Source organism: Cupressus sempervirens, chromosome 6, assembly GCF_028749045.1.
Source record: "Cupressus sempervirens isolate cs-2001-9-10 chromosome 6, ASM2874904v1, whole genome shotgun sequence".
In the NCBI taxonomy this organism is placed as follows: Eukaryota; Viridiplantae; Streptophyta; class Pinopsida; order Cupressales; family Cupressaceae; genus Cupressus; species Cupressus sempervirens.
In genome coordinates this window covers 98,725,884-98,746,963 of record NC_143123.1, presented here as the reverse complement: position 1 = coordinate 98,746,963, position 21,080 = coordinate 98,725,884, and the positions used below count along the sequence as shown (strand labels likewise).

Here is a 21,080-nt window from a genome sequence, read left to right as displayed (position 1 = left end):
CTAGGGCAAATGAGGTGACTAAGGAAGTGACTAAATGGGGTTCATGGGGGGATAGATGTCATGCATATTATGCAGATAGGTTATCCTAAGATTAGGTGAAAGATGAAAACCTACAAAAATGTAATATATATGTGCTCTTTCCACCAATCCTGATATTAGCCTCAACCTAGAGGAAACCACCCCTAGATTTCTTATTCATTGGTGTGATCATAGGGGGATCAAAGTGGATTTTTGGGATATGTGGTATATGGTATTTGATCAACCACCATGTAATAATAATGAGGTGCCCTTATATTTTTTGAGAAAATTATATTGTGAGTTTATCCTTAGCAAGAAGCTAAATTACTTTGAATTCTACCAGTTATAGGGTAGAGGAGGGGATTTACATAGGATAGACCTAGGCCCCATAGAATCACCTAAACATATAAAGGAAGTGTCTTGCAAAATAAACTTTGATTCATGTTGTGCTCGCCACAATCATGAAGAAGTCTATGGGCTTACCAAATTTTCATGTGGTTGCATCATTGACTAATGTCATCATTGAGAATAGCATACAACTAGCCCTAGGAGGGGGTGCATCAGCTCCATCATCATTAGATGCTCCACCAAAGTCATCCTAACCTATGTGACCTCCTCCATCATCAGATATTTGATTTGGCTCAACCCATTCAACACATGTGCATAAGTTGCCATGATTTGTATGATGAGCTATAAATTGATGTGAATGAGGATGGATCAACATCTCTTTTTTGTATAAATTGTAGGAGAAGATGTCATGCATCTACTGCTGAGGATGTGGCCCTTACAAATGATCTAATGATGATGGTATTTTCTAGTAGGGCGACATAGGTTTGTTTATTTATGTTTTGACATGTTATTAGTTAATTTTACCTAAATTTGATAAAATTAGATAGATTTGTATTTAAATAAGAATAGATATTGATACATGATATTGAGATATTTCACATGTTTTGATATATGCATGTTGTAGGGTAAATTGGGTGGTAGGAGCACAACCCACAATGTTCATTCAAGTAGTCCTTAATTGTAGCTTGAACACTTAATATGAAGAGAAGAATATTCATTAGAATAGAATAATACTTGTTGATTTGAAAATTTTAATTCTTTATAACTATGTATAGTTAATTGGTGTTTTATAGGGCTTGTTTATGATGTAGACATCCCAAATTAATGGCATGATGCTTTCAACCAATTACTTTGGCATATAGAGTTTTGTCATATCATATTTTGCACCCTCTTGTGTATAATCTTAATATAACTCATATAGTATCTCATTTATTTTTCTTATGTTACCTGTGCTTTTATTATGATACCCCACATACCTCGAGGTCATTGAGAAAGAGGAATAAATCATAGAGGACATCGAAACAAAAAAAAAAGGTAAATAAGTTCAGTTCTACTATATTTGTTTAAATAGATTATGATTGAATACAATAGAATTTCTAGTCTATATTGATGAATGTTCCTAATTTTATTATTGAAAATTTATGTAGAAATAAATGAGTTTCATAGAATTGACAAATGCACTAGATGTCATTGATGTTCAGGAAAGGGGAGAGGTAACATTCTCATAACTTATTTATGTTGCATTCTTGTTTGTTCAAAAATATTAGAATTTGGGTTCCTCTCTGACTGGATGCCATGTGTTATGACTTTTCACATGGGAATCGGTCATAGCTACATCATCATCAGTGGTTCCTCTTGATACTATAGGACCACCATTAATAGTATGCACTAGTTTTATATGCACACTTAAAACATATGCATTTAAATATGATTACTTGCATTTTCAACTTTAGATCGATTATCAAAACTTGTTTGTATTATTAACTCTAAGAAATGATAAGATGAAAAATGAAGGGTAGTGAAACTAAATTAATCCAAGTGAGACAAGTGAAGAAAAGTTACCATAAAATAACTAGGATCCAAGATCATACACCAATGAAGAGCAATAAAGGAGACAAAGAATTTTGAAAGGGGAAAGGCAGAGAAAACCCCTTGTGAGTATTATGAATGGAAGGAAAAATCCCTAAGAAAGGAGAGAGAAAGAAAGTGGAGCAATATAGTTCATTCCAATAGCATCAAGATGATTTGTGGAAGAAGATAAGAGAGAAAGAGAGACATCTCTTTTATAGGGATGATAAAGTAGTTTCATGTGTAACTTTGATTTCTATGAATGCCACCATTCATAATAAGTATGTGCAAAGTGTCAAGATCCTCTTAAGGAGGATATACTTATGATTTCTTTATTAAAGGAATTACATACAAAATGAGTTGTCATCACATGTGGACAAGAGGACAAAATACATAAGGGACACCTTGGTTTATCTTAATAAATAAATAAATACAACCAAGGAAAGATTACTACTTCTAACATTTCCCTTTAATATTTACTTAGGGACATCAAAGGGTATCAAACCCAAAGTCTTACAATGAAATTCAAATTTTTCTATAGAAAAGGCTTTGTCAAAGTATTAACAACTTGATCTTTGAAATGTCTGCAATTGTTCAAGAGGTCTCTTATCAGTGTGGGTACATCTTGGAGAGTCAAGAGAAGTGAATAGGTCCTTTGAATGTGATACATCTTCAAGTAGATTCATGGTTCATAGTAATATCATGTATATGCCTTGATGGATTACTTGAAGAAACAAAACATGAAACAAGGCAACCATACAAAAGGATAATTTCATCTTATATTTAAGTTAGGAATCCTTTTCAAATATTAAAATCATAAGAAATATTTCATAGATTAAATAAATTTATAACTATAAATTTAAGTTATCACCACAAAATAATGGAGCTAACCTAACATCGAGATAAAGCATATACTTCAAGGAACATGATAGATATGAAAAGTTGTTATCAAATCTCTCTTGAATAGAAAGTAATAAGGTACAAATGACTGTAGAAAAGGTCAGCTAAAGAACCCAACATCAATGATACATCAATCACATGGATATAGACAATCCACTAATGAGTCATCTCACTACAAGTTAATGGATGATCAATCCATAAACTGCCCAACTCACAATTTAAACAATGAAGTATGTGGAACTCTTATCATCATATCATGATTTTGTAAGTTACCAAAGGAAAGGATTATGAGTATTGACAACATATTTCCTTCAAATATGGGTAAACTACCTTCAAGATAGGTCAAATTAAATGAAATTGGAGGGAAACTCCAAGAATAACATCCTCTACATGGGGAACAAAATGGAACAACATGCAGGGAAACTCCATATAAATCTTATCCTTTCAAAGTAGAGCACATATAACTAGATAGAGAGAACCACAATATAAACAAATGGTATAAACCATAAAGTGTCAACATGGGGATATAATGATGCAAGAAAAGAATAAACTAAACCTATGTGCCAATTAGTTGAACAAAGTAATGTTGAAGGCAATTGTGTATAATAACTCATAAACCCAAGGAATAAGAAAAAAAAAAGAAAAAAAAGAGAGGAATAAATACACAAATAAATATCATAATATGAAATAAATATACCTAAAATATCATGGAATGAAATCATGACAATACAATTAAAGATCATATCAAAGTCACAGAAAATCAATGGTCAATAGAACATAATTATTAGAAGTACTATCAAATGATAAAATCAACATAATTTCTAGGCTTTACAACATACTAGAGAGGAATTCCAAAGATTTTGAATGAGGATAAGTAGAATTCATAAAATAAGATATCAAACCATATTTGTACTAATTAATTCTCATAGGTTTAAGTCCACCCATTCTAGTAATTTATCTCTTTTACTAAGTAATTTTTGAAACCATTTAGTTTTTCTTTGAGTAGGAATAGATTTATCACTAGAAGAAGAGTCATGATCTATAAATACATCATTAGTATTAACATTACCATCATTACCATCATGAGATAAAATAAGATGAATAAAAGAAGATACTTGAGGAGTAGGGTTTAGAGAAGGAGATTGGTCCTCCACTAAAACAATTTTGCTTCCACTAAATTATTCATTTTGAGCACTAGAATAATCACACACATCATTTTCTATAATACAAACATCTCTTGCAATTTTCACTTTGTTAGTAATAGGATTATAAGTTTGAAAAATTCTTGTATTGGCCATTTTTTCAATCATGCACCCAATGCATGTGATCTTAGATGGAACAATAAGAGGTAAACTTTTAACCATATTAGATTTTTGTATTAATGAGATACAATTAGAATTCAAATGATCAAGTCTTTCATGCTCCATATGAAAAGAAATATTTTCTTGCAAAGAGTGTCTTAAAGAGGTAAACCTAGAAAATTTAAATAAGTTATCATGATCTAACTTAGCATTAGAAACATATGCATTAGTTTTAGGATCAATAACAGAACATGTGTCTTTATGAAATTCAACTTTATAATATTGACATAATTTAGCAATAGAAAGAAGATTATATTTTAATTCAAGAACATAAAGAACATCATGTAACTTTCCATTTGGAACACTAACATTACCAAATTTTTCAACTTTACAACTATGATTATCAACTAATTGAATTGAAATATTAGAAGGATTAGGTTGCAAAGAATCAAACACTTCTTTATGAGATGTAACATGTTGAGAAGCACCAATATCAATAATTCATTCTAATTGTTTAGAAACATTGTAACTGATAGTAAAAGCATGATGAGATTGATGAGAGTTTTGATTATTGTTATTTATATGTTGCTTATCATTTTGTTTTTAAAAAAAAATGTTATTTAAATGACCATCTTTCCCACAATAAGCATAGTGGTTTTTTTTTAAATTAAAACTATTATACTGATTAGGATGGTTATTATTATGATTTGTATTATGATTATTATTGAAAGTATGATTATTCTGATTATTGGGAGAATTATTTTGATTAGATGATGTAGAATTTTTATTTTTATTCTTAGACACAAAAGCATTTTCATTAGATTGAAGAGTACCAAATTGCAATAACTTAGCTTCCTCTTGATGTAATAGATTTTGAAAAATACTATGAGTTAATTGATTAGACAAAGTAGGAATAGCAAGTTGAGAATGAACATTAGTAATATATTGTTGAAATTTTCTAGGTGGACATTTCTTTAAAACAATAATAATTAATCTTATATTAGTTAGAGTAACTCCTAATCCAATCAATTGACTTTTAATGGAATCAAATTTTAAAAAGAATTCATACATAGATTTAAAATCTATGTAGCTTAAATCTTCCAAATTGTCTTGCAATTGATTCTTGCATGATTTAGATGGTCTGTCATACGTTTATTATAAAATATCCTATGCTTCGTGGGTAGTAGTGTAGAGAGTGTTAGTTTGTGGTGATTGATCAGGAAAGTATTGTACATACTTCATAAATTCTTTAGGGTTCAGGGCATATACAAGTAATTTTTGGGCCATGGCCAATGTTGTGGCCGACATATGGCTGACATGTTGTAACCCTAAAATGGTATAAAAGTACTTGTATAAAAGGGGTTAGGGTTAGGTATTTTCATTGAGTTGTGATGCAAAAATAGTTCTTGCGGTGGTATTGAGCTATGAGGGATTATGGATTGTAATCAAGTTGTAATCACTGGATTGTAATAATATCAGACTTGCTATTTGGTGGATGTAGCCCAAGGATTGGGTGAACCACATTAAATCCTAGTGCCTTGTCTTCTTTTCTGTGTGATCTATTATTTTCTGTTATTGGTTATATTTGCATGTAATTGTTATTTCTATCCATGGTTTAATCCTAACAAGTGGTATCAGAGTGAAGTTATTTTTCAATTATCCTCTACAGGAGAGTCTCATAGTTGAGTGGGAGCAATGGTAGACAAGGGTAAGATGAGGGTTGACAGGTTTAACGGGTAGAACTTCTAGTTATGGAAGATGCAAATGGAAGACTATCTTTATCAGAAGGATTTATGGAAGCCGTTGGAAGGAAAATCCAAGAATTAGGGATCTATGTCAAATGGTGAATGAGATATTTTGGACAGAAAGACACTTGGAAGCATTCAATTATGCCTGGCACCATCGATGGCATTTAATATTACAAAAGTGAAGACAACATAAGAATTGATGCAAACCCTAGCAAAATTATATGATAAGCCTTCCACTTCAAACAAGTTATTTCTCATGAAGCATTTATTTAATATGAAAATAGCAGAAGGTGGACCTGTTGTAGACCATTTAAATGAGTTTAAGACTATTACTAGTCAGTTATCTTCTATGGGTATCAATTTTGAGGAAGAAATTAGGGTTCTCTTGATTTTGTGTTCTTTGCCTGAAAGCTGGAATGGTTTGGTAATGGCTATGAGTAATTCTGTTCCTAGATCTAGTACCCTAAAATATGATGATGTGATCAGTGTTATTTTGAGTGAAAAAACTCGTAAGAAATCTTTAGGTGGATCTACATCAGGAAGTGCTTTGAATGCACAAAGTAGGGACAGAATGACTGAGAGAGGAAGTAACTCTAGAAATCATGGGAAATCAAGAGGAAAGTCAAAGGGGAGGAGGTCTCAATTGAGAGGACTAAATGATTGCTGGTACTGTGGAAAACTAGGTCATAAAAAGAAAGATTGTTGGAATCACAAGAAAAATGAAGGAGATAAACCAGATGGAGACAAGGAGGCAAATGTGGTAAGTAACAAATCTGAAGAGAATGCTTTGCTTCTATCTTTAGAAAGTTTTGATGATTCATGGGTTTTAGATTTTAGTGCTTCATTTCATGCTACACCTCATAGAGGTTATTTCATTGATTATGTCCAAGGGGATTTTGGTCTTGTTTATTTGGGGATAATGAACCCTGTCACATTGTTGGAAAGGAAAAAATCAAGATTAAGTTGCAGAATGGGAATCATTGGATACTACATGAGGTAAGACATGTTCCAAGCTAAGTAAGAATTTAATTTTAGCAGGGCAACTCGATGATGAGGGTTGTGTAGTTACTTTTAAAGATAAAAATTGAAAGGTTTCAAAAGGTACCCTTGTAGTAGAAAAAAGTGTTAAATTAGGCACCTTATATCTTTGTACAGGTCATATTGTTCCTTCTAGTTTAATTGTTTCAGAGAAAAATGAGTGTTTAGGAACAATTGCTACATTTGAGTAGGGAGAACAAATAGCTGATGTAGATTCTAATACAACACTATGGCACAATAGACTTGGGCACATGAGTGAGAAAGGTATGAGAGTACTTCATTCAAAGAAAGTCTTACCAGGTCTAAAATGTGTTAATATGGATTTCTGTGAAAGTTGTGTGTATGGAAAACAAAAGAGAGTGAGTTTTGTGAAGACTGGGAAGGAAAACAAAAAGGAGAAATTAAAGCTTGTGCATACAGATGTATGGGGACCGGCTTTGGTATCTTCCCTTGGTGGCTCTCATTATTATGTTACATTTATTGATGAAGCAACTAGAAAAGTATGGGTTTATTTCCTTAGAAAGAAATATGATGTATTTCAAACTTTTATGAAATGGAAATGCTTGGTTGAAAATGAGACTGACAAGAAATTAAAATGTCTCAGATTTGATAATAGTGGTGAGTATTGCAGTCATGAATTTGAAGATTATTGCTCCACTAATGGTATTTATAGACAGAAAACTATTCCAAGGACTCTACAAGAAAATGGAGTAGTTGAACGCATGAACAAGACTATATTGGAGCATGTAAGGAGCATGAGGTTGCATGCTGGGTTGACCTTACACATGTGGGTAAAAGCTATTAATACTACTAAATATTCAATTAATAGAGGTCCCTCTACTACTTTTGGCTATGGTATTCTAGAGGAAGCATGAACAAGTAAGAAGGTGAGTTATTCTTTTCTCAAAACCTTTGGTTGTGAAGCATTTGCTCACATAGATTCTAAAAATAGAACCAAGCTAGAAGCTAAGTCAAAGAAATGTGTATTTTTTGGATATGGCATTAATGAATTTGGTTATAGGCTTTGGGATTTTGAAAATCATAAAATTTTAAGAACTAGGGATGCCATATTTAATGAGCAAGTGTTGTACAAAGATCTGTTGCAACAACATGAGAAGAAAGAAGATGATTATGTAGTGTTGGATGATACTCCAAAAGCTAATGTTCCAGCCATTCCTCATGATGTGCAACAATTGCAACAACAAATATCACACACACTGGTGAATGTTAGATGATCAACAAGGCAAATTAGACCTCCAGAAAGATTCTCTCCCTCTTTGTATTCAATTTTACTTACTGATGCTGGTGAACTTGAATGTTATGATGAAGCTATACAAGTGGATACTAAGATTCAGTGGGAGTCTACAATGAAAGAAAAAATGGACTCTTTGCTGAAGAATCAGACATGGGATTTATGCAAGTTGCTTGGGTAAAAGAGCTTTACAGAATAAGTGAGTTTATAGGTTGAAAGAAGAAGAAGGAGGTAAGAAAATATTTAAAGCCAAGTTAGTTGTGAAAGGATTTGTACAGAAAAAAGGAATCGATTTTGATGAGATATTTTCTCCTATTGTTAAAATGACTTCTATCTGTACTGTTTTAAGTCTTATGGCTACTGAAGATTTGCATTTAGAGTAGCTTGATGTTAAAACAACCTTTCTTCATGGAGATTTGGATGAAGAGATATATATGGCTTAGCCATAGGGATTTGGAGTCAAAGGTAAGGAGAACTTAGTGTGCAAATGCACCTCGGTAATGGTATCTAAAATCTGACAGTTTTATGCATGAGCATGGATATAATAGGTGTCATTTAGATCATTGTGTTTATTTTAAGAGGTTGGATGATGACAACTTGTTGCTCGACTATAGAATTTGTTCCAATTCTATGAGCCATGGTTCGTATTTAAAACTTGCCTGGTTTTAAGCCTTAAATTGATCATTCTATCTGTGAAATTTGCAAGTCTTTAGGCCTCCATGTCCCCGGCTTGTTAACAGTTCCGCACAACACTTGAGATCATTGAAATCTAGCTTCTGAGCCTCAAGATATAAAAGGTTAATGATTGCCGCCAAAAACACGTACTTCTTAACCTTTAACTTCTTAAAAGGTTAATGTTAACCATCAAAAACATGTTTTTCTTAACCTCCAAATAAAAGGTTAATGTTAACCACCAAAAACATGTTTTTCTTAACCTCTCAAAAGGTTAATGTAAGCTTCCAAAATTAACTTCTTAAAAGAGGTTAAGATGAGCTCAAGATCTTAACCATTAACTTGCCAAACACAATCTTAACCATTAACCTACTAAAAAAAAAAAAAGGGGGTTAAGATATGAAGGTTAAGAACTCAACTTATTTGAATGTAAGCCATTTTACAGTCAGCAACACGGGAGGAGTGAAGGAATGAATGTTTTGGATAAAGCCTTTGCTTTCAACCCGCAGCCTTTTCAACTCCATGCGCAGTGAATCAGAATAGTGCTAAGCACACGGGGACTATGGCATACGTGAATGCTGTAATAGTTATGTCTCAACTAGAAATGGTTATGACAATTCCAAATTTTGAAATGTGGTATTTGTTTATAAATATTTTATTGTATTTGATGATAAGGAACAATTTGGTGATATGACATAGTCAATCAAAGTGCATATAATCTGGTATAATAAGACAATACGAAAAGATACATAGCTGAATAGATGCATTTGGAAAGTAATATCAGATAGTATGCCAACCCGAGTACACTGTTCTCCCACGTGAGCAAGGTGAAGGCGGCTTAAAGGAATGCAAAATCCTGCGGTTTGTTATACAGCCTACGCCACCTTGGACACCCTAGCTCCCAAGTAATAGCGTACTTACTTTGTCTCTAAAGATGTATCTATAAGCTGTGAGAGGTTGAAGTTCCCACCTGTACCACTCACGCAGAACTCTGGAATCCGGTCGTAAGTTAAGTATCCCAATGCAAAACGTGGGTGATGTTGTGCCCTACAACATTCCTATGCAAAAGTCGCAGAACTTATTTGATTTGAATCTCATTTTATTGAACCTATGATAAGTTTCAATCTGCGGGCATTGAATGCGGGTTTGTGTGGAGAAGCAGAAATGGGGGAGATTTGTGGGGTATTGAAAGTGTGGGTTGTGAAAGGAAGGAGCCTCACACTGTGGGATATCCGCAGCAGCGATCCCTATGTTTTTCTCAAGCTCGGCAACTAGGTGGTCAAGACGAAAGTTATCAGTAGCAATCTGAATCCTATGTGGGATGAGGAGTTGACGCTCAATATATCTTCAACTACTCCTCGCAGTCTTAAAGTGGAAGTGTTTGATAAAGATACCTTCACTGCAGATGATGAAATGGGTGATGCAGAAATAGATCTACAACCTCTTGTAGCATCGGTAAGGATGCGCAAAGCTCTTCAGGGCACTCCATCAAGTACTCAAATTCGCAAGCTGTTACCCTCAAAAGACAATTACCTTTCTAGAGAGAGTTGTATTCGTTATGTTGATGGTAATATGATTCAGGAACTGTGGTTAAGACTCCGTAATGTTGAGTTGCACAAGTGTAATTCCCCTCAACACATGTGCAACTCAAAATGTTCTCTTCCAAGCTGCAATAATCCCTGTGTAGTGGCGATTGAAGCAAACCATGAAACGCATTAGTGCAATGAAAAATATTGTCCAAGAAAATGCACGATAAATGGGTGTAGCAGGACATGTGGAGTTAAAGACCATTTCCATGATTTGGATCAACATGCAGACACCACCAAAGTCACAAGTCTTTTGAAGTTTCAAGCTTTTAAATTATCTTTTTGTGATTAGTGATTTAAAATGTCTTTTTGATAGGTTAAGGATTTGATCATTTTTGGGTTAATTTTGTTGAGGTTAATTAACCTCACCCAAATCACGTATTTGGGAGGTAGTTATTAACCACAAAAGGGTAGTTATTAACCTCTGTGTCTATATAAGGGCTCTTTTGGGCTTTGTAAAAGGACTTTTTGGTTGGAAAAATAAGGGAACACTATGCTGAAATTTTGATCTAGGGATAAATTTTGGAAAGTATGTACACTTTTTATCTCTGAATTGAAAAATCTCTATTGCTTTTCTTGGTGCAAGGAAATGAAATGAGATCTACTTTGGGTTTCTTATTTTAAAATCCAAATTGTTATACGTTGTAGTGGACATTCTCATGGTGCTATGCGAGTGTTTACAGATGATAATGAATGTGCTTAATAATACAGGTTGCTTTCAAGCGTAGTTCTTGGGTATCTCTGTTATCGATCTTGTTAATCTCCGAAGGTTGTGAGGGTGTGTGGTGCATTCACCTTCCACAACTTTCTCTTAAATTTTGAAGTTTTAGATTCTTTAATTGAAAAACCCTTTAAAAATTATATCTTACGAGGGAGCTGCCCCTCCAAACGCAGAGGAAGGTCGGATATCAAGGGCCTATCCAATTGTTGTGAACGATTTGACACATACACTCCATTGGGAAAATTCTTCTGTGACAAATCTGTTTACCAACAGATTTTTGGCGACTCCGCTGGGGAGACTGAATAGAAAGATTGATAGTCGCCTACGATGAAGTACAATGGTGCTTCCACATGAGAACATTTTTCCTGTTCTCCAACCGAACCTTGGCTTTCAAGACACCCAGGAAGATATCATCTCAGACTTGAACACTCTAGCCTGGAGGTGTAGAGGAAGTGCTCAACAATACCATCTGGTGAATCAAGTTCTCGAAAAAGAAGAAGAATTTGGGAAAATCTTGTGAAGAGCTCGTATTGGTCACAACGTTGTTGAAAGAGTAGTAGTCATTCCAAGAAGGAACAAGCAAAATCTTGGTCACATCCAAACTCAAGTAAATAACAATCAGTAACTCGGCTGATGAAGGTACCTTCCCTTGAATGAAGGTTGGCGACTCTATTTAGAAGATCGAATATTGGCGACTCTATCTGAGGTTCAAATTTAAAGCATGGTTTGGTACAAAGGGAAAGTGGAAAGTGATAGTGACAGTGACTCAGATGAGGAATATTTTTCCTATCCAAAGAAACCAATTCCTAATGAACCTCTGCAAGTTGAATTCTTGAAGAATTTTTATGGTGGCAGAAAGCTAGATCCAAGAATGGTTCATCCTTACTTGCTGCAAATTTTTCAAAAGATCGAAGAAGATGATAGAAAAGAATATGGGTTTCTTTCTCATTATCAAGAATCCTTCTTGGAAAGAGATTTAGCATATAAAGATAAAGAAGTCCTTGCTGAAAAATGTGCTTCATCTAAATCGGCAATGAAAAATAATGGGAATGTCTCTTATTCACCTGTCTCCCAACAAAATCAGATTTTCCTTGATCCTAAGCAGGCTAGCTTGTTGAAGAGTTTCTATGGTGGGCGAAAACTAGATCCAGAAAACATCCATCCATCTTTGTTCCAAACTTTGCAAAAGATAGAAGAAGAAGATGGTAAAGATTATCAATTTTTCTCTCACAAGACAAATTCATCTTTGGAGAGAAGTTCCACATGTGAGCATAATGAAGAACTTGACCAGAAAAATAATTCATGTGAATCGAGAATGGATAATGGTGGTCTGAAGAATAGCTCAAAGACTACCTCTATTGCTCATCAAAATCATGCTCCCATTGATCCTAAGCAGGTTGAATTTTTAAAAACCTTCTATGGAAATGTACGCCTGGATCCTAACAACGTACATCCTTCTTTACTTCAAACACTGCGAGGACTTGACAAAGAAGACCCATGCAAGAATTATTTTCTTGATAAAAGAACATCACCTGATCCAAATGTTAGAAAGGATTCATCTAAATCTGCTTGCATGAAAGAAGACAAAGGTTCAATGCTTAATCAAGGAGATGATCGAGAGATGGTGCCTATAGAAGTAAAAGAGTCTAGTAATGTATCAAGGCATCATTATGAACATTTTCAAACCCAAGAGAAATTATTCAATCATCTCCATCCTAATGAAAAAGAAAGAGAAATATCAAAACCTCGAGAAACTACACAAAAAATGAATGAAGATGAGGAAAATGTGGATCAAAGTGAATTTCATATTGCTTTTATTCCTACTTGGTGCCTAGATGCTTCAAATGATGACTTCCTATGTGGAGAAAATCTTCCAAATCATCCTTCAATGACCATTCGTGATGATGAATCTATTGACGATATCAATACTTTAGATGTCATGGAACAATCAGAAACCACTACCATTGATGGAGATAAAAGCAGCCATGAACTTCTACAAATATCTGCTTTTCCTAAGGAAATGGAAACCTTTACTTTTGACGATATTGATGAAATTGTGATTAAACAATTGGTTGATGAAAAAGTTAAAAATCAGCTTCAAAGAAAAGAAGATGAACCATCTAGCCTTCATTCTTTAGCATGCATACCAACTTTCACACTTCATGAAAGATGTCTTGGAGAAGAAATGATGATTCAAAAGGGGATAGATATCATCGAACGTATTGAAGATGAAAGCTATATGGACATAAAGACAAGTTCCTCTATTCCAACGGAAATACAATTGAAATCCTATGGATCATTCAAAGTTCAAGGAAATCCTCTTTTTGATTCTTTTCATCAAATAGGAAATTCTATGCCAAAGAAATTCTATGAGGAGAATAACCATGATAAAATAAGTAATCAGTCAGCAGGTAATCTCATGGAGGAATCTGAGGAAGGAAACTCTAATGCTGTTTTTATCCCGAGTTTGTGCTCAAAAGCTTTGGATGATAATTTCCTCTATGGAGAAAGTGTTTACTTTAATCCTTTGTTTGTAGACGAAGACATTTCTACTGATGATTCTCAAGTTGGTATTCAAAGACAAGGTTCAATGGTTATTATAACCCCGCAGGTTACTTCACTCCACAGATTGTATGAAGGCAATCCAATATGAGGTTTGGTATCTTCTCATCTTAACCATCAGAAGGCCCTTCAGATGGAAAATGTTGATATTAATGGGATGAAAATTGAAGTTATGGTCCGCAATGTTGAAGATGGTACCCATGTAACTCAGAAGTTACTAAAAATTCAAGATGATCTTTTGGAAGAGAAGGAAGAAGAAATGGATCATGAGGAGATTCAATATAACATCGGTGTGCATCCCAGTTGGAATAATTTTACAGAAGATTCAACCATGATCATGCTAGTTGAAAAAAAAGAGTGTCCATTGTTGGAAATGAGTTCAGGACTTCATGATGACCAATCATTACAATTTCAGGTTGAGGGCATGCCAAGTAGAGGAGAAGATCAAATATGCATTCAGGAACTCGAGAATCTTATACTTCAACTCGTTGAAAATGAAGTCATTAGTGACATACAACAAGAAGCATAGTTGATTTTGAAGCCCGAGATTTTTGATGGAGCCTGGTTATTTGGATGCGTCCCTTTATCTAGAGATGTTGAGCAAGCTAAGAATCTCATAATTAGAATTCAAGGAGCAGACTTATATCTGAGCCCATGGAAGCTTAAGAATTGTCATATGGTGGTACACCATGGTATTTATTTTCCCCAGCCAGTGAATGGATTTGTATGATTATACCTTGAGTCACTGTAGGTAGGGAAACCTACCTTGTATATAGTCTAATTAGGAGTTTTTGTTGCGCCTAGTTTTCTTTCAGTTGTCTGGTTTTCGGTGCTAGTTTCCTCCCTTTTGCAAATTGGCCCCTCGAATGACTCTATTTCACAGCCCAATGGATAAGGCACTACTTTATTCATTCTAGATTCGAGCTTCGTCCTTGTCAGTCCTTGTCCCCAGTTAGAGCCAGCTGTTGCTCGACTATAGAATTTGTTCCAATTCTACGAGCCATGGTTCGTATTTAAAACTTGCCTGGTTTTAAGCCTTAAATTGATCATTCTATCTATGAAATTTGCAAGTCTTTAGGTCTCCATGTCCTCGGCTTGTTAACAGTTCCGCACAGCACTTGAGATCATTGAAATCCAGCTTCTAAGCCTCAAGATATAAAAGGTTAATGATTGCTGCCAAAAACACATACTTCTTAACCTTTAACTTCTTAAAAGGTTAATGTTAACCATCAAAAACATGTTTTTCTTAACCTCCAAATAAAATGTTAATGTTAACCACCAAAAACATGTTTTTCTTAACCTCTCAAAAGGTTAATGTAAGCCTCCAAAATTAACTTCTTAAAAGAGGTTAAGATGAGCTCAAGATCTTAACCATTAACCTGCCAAACACAATCTTAACCATTAACCTGCTAAAAAAAAAGGGGGGGGGGTTAAGATATGAAGGTTAAGAACTCAACTTATTTGAATGTAAGCCATTTTACAGTCAGCAACACATGAGCAGTGAAGGAATGAATGTTTTGGATAAAGCCTTTGCTTTCAACCCGCAACCTTTTCAACTCCATGCGCAGTGAATCAGAATAGTGCTAAGCACACGGGGACTATGGCATACGTGAATGCTGTAATAGTTATGTTTCAACTGGAAATGGTTATGACAGTTCCAAATTTTGAACTATGGTATTTGTTTATAAATATTTTATTGTATTTGATGATAAGGAACGATTTGGTGATATGACATAGTCAATCAAAGTGCATATAATCTGGTATAATAAGACAATATAGAAAGATACATAGCTGAATAGATGCATTTGGAAAGTAATATCAGATAGTATGCCAACCCGAGTACACTATTCTCCCACGTGAGCAAGGTGAAGGTGGCTTAAAGGAATGCAAAATCCTGCAGTTTGTTATACAGCCTACGCCACCTTGGACACCCTAGCTCCCAAGTAATAGCGTACTTACTTTGTCTCTGAAGATGTATCTATAAGCTATGAGAGGTTGAAGTTCCCACCTGTACCACTCACGCAGAACTCTGGAATCCGGTCGTAAGTTAAGTCTCCCAATGCAAAACGTGGGTGATGTTGTGCCCTACAACATTCCAATGCAAAAGTCGCAAAACTTATTTGATTTGAATCTCATTTTATTGAACCTATGATAAGTTTCAATCTGCGGGCATTGAATGCGAGTTTGTGTGGAGAAGCAAAAATGGGGGAGATTTGTGGGGTATTGAAAGTGCGGGTTGTGAAAGGAAGGAGCCTCGCACCGCGGGATATCCGCAGCAACGATCCCTATGTTGTTCTCAAGCTCGGCAACCAGGTGGTCAAGACGAAAGTTATCAGTGGCAATTTGAATCCTGTGTGGGATGAGGAGTTGACGCTCAATATATCTTCAACTACTCCTCGTAGTCTTAAAGTGGAAGTGTTTGATAAAGATAACTTCACTGCAGATGATGAAATGGGTGATGCAGAAATAGATCTGCAACCTCTTGTAGCATCGGTAAGGATGCACAAAGCTCTTCAGGGCACTCCATCAAGTACTCAAATTCAGAAGCTATTACCCTCAAAAGACAATTACCTTTCTAGAGAGAGTTGTATTCATTATGTTGATGGTAATATGATTCAGGAACTGTGGTTAAGACTCTGTAATGTTGTGTTGCACAAGTGTAATTCCCCTCAACACATGTGCAACTCAAAATGTTCTCTTCCAAGCTGCAATAATCCCTGTGTAGTGGCGATTGAAGCAAACCATGAAATGCATCAGTGCAATGAAAAATATTGTCCAAGCAAATGCACGATAAATGGGTGTAGCAGGACATGTGGAGTTAAAGACCATTTCCATGATTTGGATCAACATGCAGACACCACCAAAGTCACAAGTCTTTTGAAGTTTCAAGCTTTTAAATTATCTTTTTGTGATTAGTGATTTAAAATGTCTTTTTGATAGGTTAAGGATTTGATCATTTTTGGGTTAATTTTGTTGAGGTTAATTAACCTCACCCAAATCACGTATTTGGGAGGTAGTTATTAACCACAGAAGGGTAGTTATTAACCTCTGTGTCTATATAAGGGCTCTTTTGGGCTTTGTAAAAGGACTTTTTGGTTGGAAAAATAAGGGAACACTATGCTGAAATTTTGATCTAGGGATAAATTTTGGAAAGTATGTACACTTTTTATCTCTGAATTGAAAAATCTCTATTGCTTTTCTTGGTGCAAGGAAATGAAATGAGATCTACTTTGGGTTTCTTATTTTAAAATCCAAATTGTTATACGTTGTAGTGGACATTCTCATGGTGCTATGCGAGTGTTTATGGATGATAATGAATGTGCTTAATAATACAGGTTGCTTTCAAGCGTAGTTCTTGGGTATCTCTGTTATCAATCTTGTTAATCTCCGAAGGTTGTGAGGGCGTGTGGTGCATTCACCTTCCACAACTTTCTCTTAAATTTTGAAGTTTTAGATTCTTTAATTGAAAAACCCTTTAAAAATTATATCTTACAAGGGAGCTACCCCTCCAAACGCAGAGGAAGGTCAGATATCAAGCGCCTATCCAACTGTTGTGAACGATTTGCCACATACACTCCATTGGGAAAATTCTTCTGTGACAAATCTGTTTACCAACACAACTACATTATTTTATGTTTATATGTTAATGATATGCTTGTAGATGGGTCTAACATGGATCACATTAAGGGGTTGAAATGCCAATTAACACATGCATTTGCTATGAAGGATTTGGGGGCAGCAAAACAAATCCTTGGTATGAATATTTGTAGAGATAGGAAGAACAACACATTGAGCTATCTTAGGCTGATTATGTTGAGAAGGTGTTGCAACATTTCTCTATGGAGAATGCTAAAGCTGTCAGCACACCTTTACTTGGTCATTTGAAGTTGACTAAGGAGATGTGTCCTAAGACACAAGAAGAGGAGGATAAGATGTCCAAGGTACCCTATGCTTTAACTATAGGAAGTTTGATTTATGCTATGGTATGTACCAAGCTAGATATTGCACATGCAGTGGGAGTTGTTAACAGGTATATGAGTCATCCAGGAATTGAACATTGGAATGTCGTCAAATGGATTCTTAGATATTTGAGAGGAAAATCTAATAAGTGTTTACACTTTGGGGGCTCTACTACTGATTTATAGGGCTATGTTGACTCAGATTCGGCAGGGGATATTGATACCAGGTGGAGTACTATAGGTTATGTCTTTATTGTTGGTGGGGCCATCGTGAGCTAGGTTTCTTGGTTATAGAAGGTTAATGCTTTATCTACTTCAGAGGCAGAGTGTGTAGCTACTACAGAGGTAGCCAAGGAGATGATATGGCTTCAGTTCTTCTTCGAATAATTGAGACACCCTCAGAGTTATAATTATTTGTTTACAGATAGTCAAAGAGCCATTCATCTTGCAAAGAATTCAACTCTACATTCTAAGACCAAACACATACAGTTGCGGTGTCATTTCATTCGGTTAATTTTAGAGGATGGATAGTTAAAGTTGGAGAAGATACATACAAATGACAATGCAACAAATATGTTGACAAAGGTAGTAGCAAGGGAGAAGCTAAACTCCTCTTCAGCTTCGGTTGGTCTTTTAGAATAAACATGAATAAAAGAACAACAGAGTCTAGGGTAGTTTGATCTAGTGGGAGCCTCACGGAGTAGTGGCATAGCTACATGATCAGTATCCAAGTGAGATATTGTTGTTTAATGTGGAGCTTGATCAGTCCCCAAGTGGGAGATTGTTAGTTTGTGGTGACTGATTAGGAAAGTATTGCACATACTTCATAAATTCTTTTTTTAGGCCATGGCCAACATGTGGTCAATGTGTGGCCAACATATGGCCAACAGGTTGTAACCCTAAAATGGCATAAAATTACTTGTATAAAAGGGCTTAGGATTAGGTATTTTCATTAAGTTGTGATGTGAAATTAGTTCTTGTGGCGATATTGAGATGTAAGGGATTACAAATTATAATTAGATTGTAATCATTGGATCATAATAATATTGGACTTGTTGTTTAGTGGACGTAGCCCAAAGATTGGGTGAACCATGTTAAATCTTGGTGCCTTGTGTTCTTTTCTGTGTGATCTATTATTTTCTATTATTGGTTATATTTGCATGTAATTGTTATTTCTGTCTGTGGTTTAATCCTAACAATGAGCAATCAAAACATACAAACCAGGATTAAGTTATATACCAATAAGACCAAGGGCTTCTTCATTTTTAGTATTCCATGCATCTATTTCATCTTGAATAGCAAAAGCACCAGGAACTGAAGAGGCGTTAGTAGCAACATCTGCTAAAATATGCTTAAATAAAAAAAGATGAAAGATGAGTTTTCCAAGCATGATAGTTCAAGTTATTTAACTTAATTTTAGGAATCAAAGTTGACATTATTGAAATAAAATTAATGTTAAAAATTAATCTCCTAGATTAAATGAAAAAAAGAAGAAGTCTTTTTTTAAAAAAAAATTTTCAAAAAGAATTTAATCTGTAATGGTTATGAAATAACAACTTATATATATATATTAAAGCTTAGTAGATTAAAAAAAATTCTTGAGAAGGATTTAAGATTAAAAGAAACTCTTATCTTTTTATTTAAAAAAATGACATGAACTATGATTAAAAAATTAAATAAAGGGAGAATATTAGAAATAATAACAACAAAGAGAAGGAGTGACATGAACCTGCAAAAGAGAAATGATAGAGGCTATAGGTACCTATAGAAGAGAAATGGCAGAGGTGACAAGAACCTCTAGAAGAGAAATGACAGAGGCGATAGGAACAAACAAGAAGGAAGAGGCTACAAGAATCTACAAGAATATAGTGGTGAGAATAAAAGAGGCAATAGGAATCTGCAAGAAAGTAGAAGTGACAGGAAGCTTCAAGAATGCATAGGCAACATGAAGAAGCTATAATAAGGTAGGCATCGGGAATAAATTGAGAATAGATATGCAACCGAGGTTTTAAAAAAAATGCAAACAACAAGTGTAGATTTGGTGAGGCATGTAGGGATATGCAAGAGAAGGAAGTGATATGAAGTCATAGGTTAACAAGCAGACAATGGTAGAGTGGTGGAAGGTGGTAACAGGAATAGATAAAAGAATGATATGACATGAATTAACATAGAATATAAAAAAGTGCTAAGAATCAACAAAGCATAGAACAACAAATATAAGGTTAATGTAGTGAGTGATAGGAAGAAAAAAAGTGACAGAAAGAATATATAATAAAGAAAATAAATTCTTGTAATAAAAGGATTTTATGAAAATAACAATAAACTACGTTGATTTTGAATTAAAAATAATTGAAAGAAAATCTACAAAGAAGAGTATTAGAGTTATATTGAAAAGAATATACCAATAGTGACAAAAACTAAACAAAAAAAATTTGCTACAGGAACTGTTATCATAAAAATTAGTTAGCTAATATAAATCCAATTTAATGGTATTGAACTTTAAGATTATAATGAAATCTGTAAAATGTTAGAATAATGAATCCTGCAACACAAATAGAGTTAAATATCTCTTGTTTTCATGGCAAGCCATCCAAAACAAGGAGAGAAAAATAAATGCAAAGGAACAATCCTATGGTAGAAAGCCTTCCAAAGGAGGTTAGTACAAATAACAATAATAAAGAAACCTACACAAAAGATTAGAATAAAAACTAAAACTACTTTCTTCTCTCTCAACAAAGATCTTCAAATGGTAACCTTCACACAAGATCAAAACAAGGATTAGATAGCTTTGATACCATGTAAGAGATGATAAGATGAAAAAGGAAGAGAAATGAAACTAAATTAATCCAAATGAGAAAAGTAAAGAAAAGTTATCATAAAATAACCAAGATTCAATATCACACACCAATGAAGAGAAAAAAAGGAGACAAAGAATTTTGAAAGGGGAAAGCAAAGAAAACCCCTTGTGAGTATTATGAATGGAAGGCAAAATCCCAAGAAAGGATAGAGAAAGAAAGTGGAACAATATAGCTCATTACAATAGCATCAAGATGATGTGTGGAAGAAGAAAAGAATGAAAGAGAGGCATCACTTTTATAGAGATGAGAAAGGAGTTGTATGTATAACTCCCAAATATGAATGCCACCATTCATAATAAGTGTTAAAGTGTCAAGATCTTCTTAAGGAGGATATACTAATTTCCCTATTAAAGGAATTACATAAAAATTGAGTTGTCCTCACATGTGGACAAGAGGACAAAATACATAAGGGATACCTTGGTTTATTCCAATAAATAAATAAATACAACTAGGGAAAGATTATTACTTCTGAAATTAACTTATGTTAATTGTATTTTACATATCACAACCCCATTTTCCACTTCATGTGGAATATTTTCCACTTTCTT

The 21,080-nt window shown here is 34.4% G+C and overlaps 2 pseudogenes; both read left to right on the top strand.

Annotated features, from left to right (window-relative positions):
• The first annotated feature begins 9,967 nt into the window (after positions 1-9,967).
• LOC149551416 (protein C2-DOMAIN ABA-RELATED 11 pseudogene) lies at positions 9,968-10,565 on the top strand (annotated as a pseudogene).
• A 5,340-nt stretch (positions 10,566-15,905) lies between these two features.
• On the top strand, positions 15,906-16,631 carry LOC149551415 (protein C2-DOMAIN ABA-RELATED 11 pseudogene; annotated as a pseudogene).
• Positions 16,632-21,080: the final 4,449 nt, after the last annotated feature.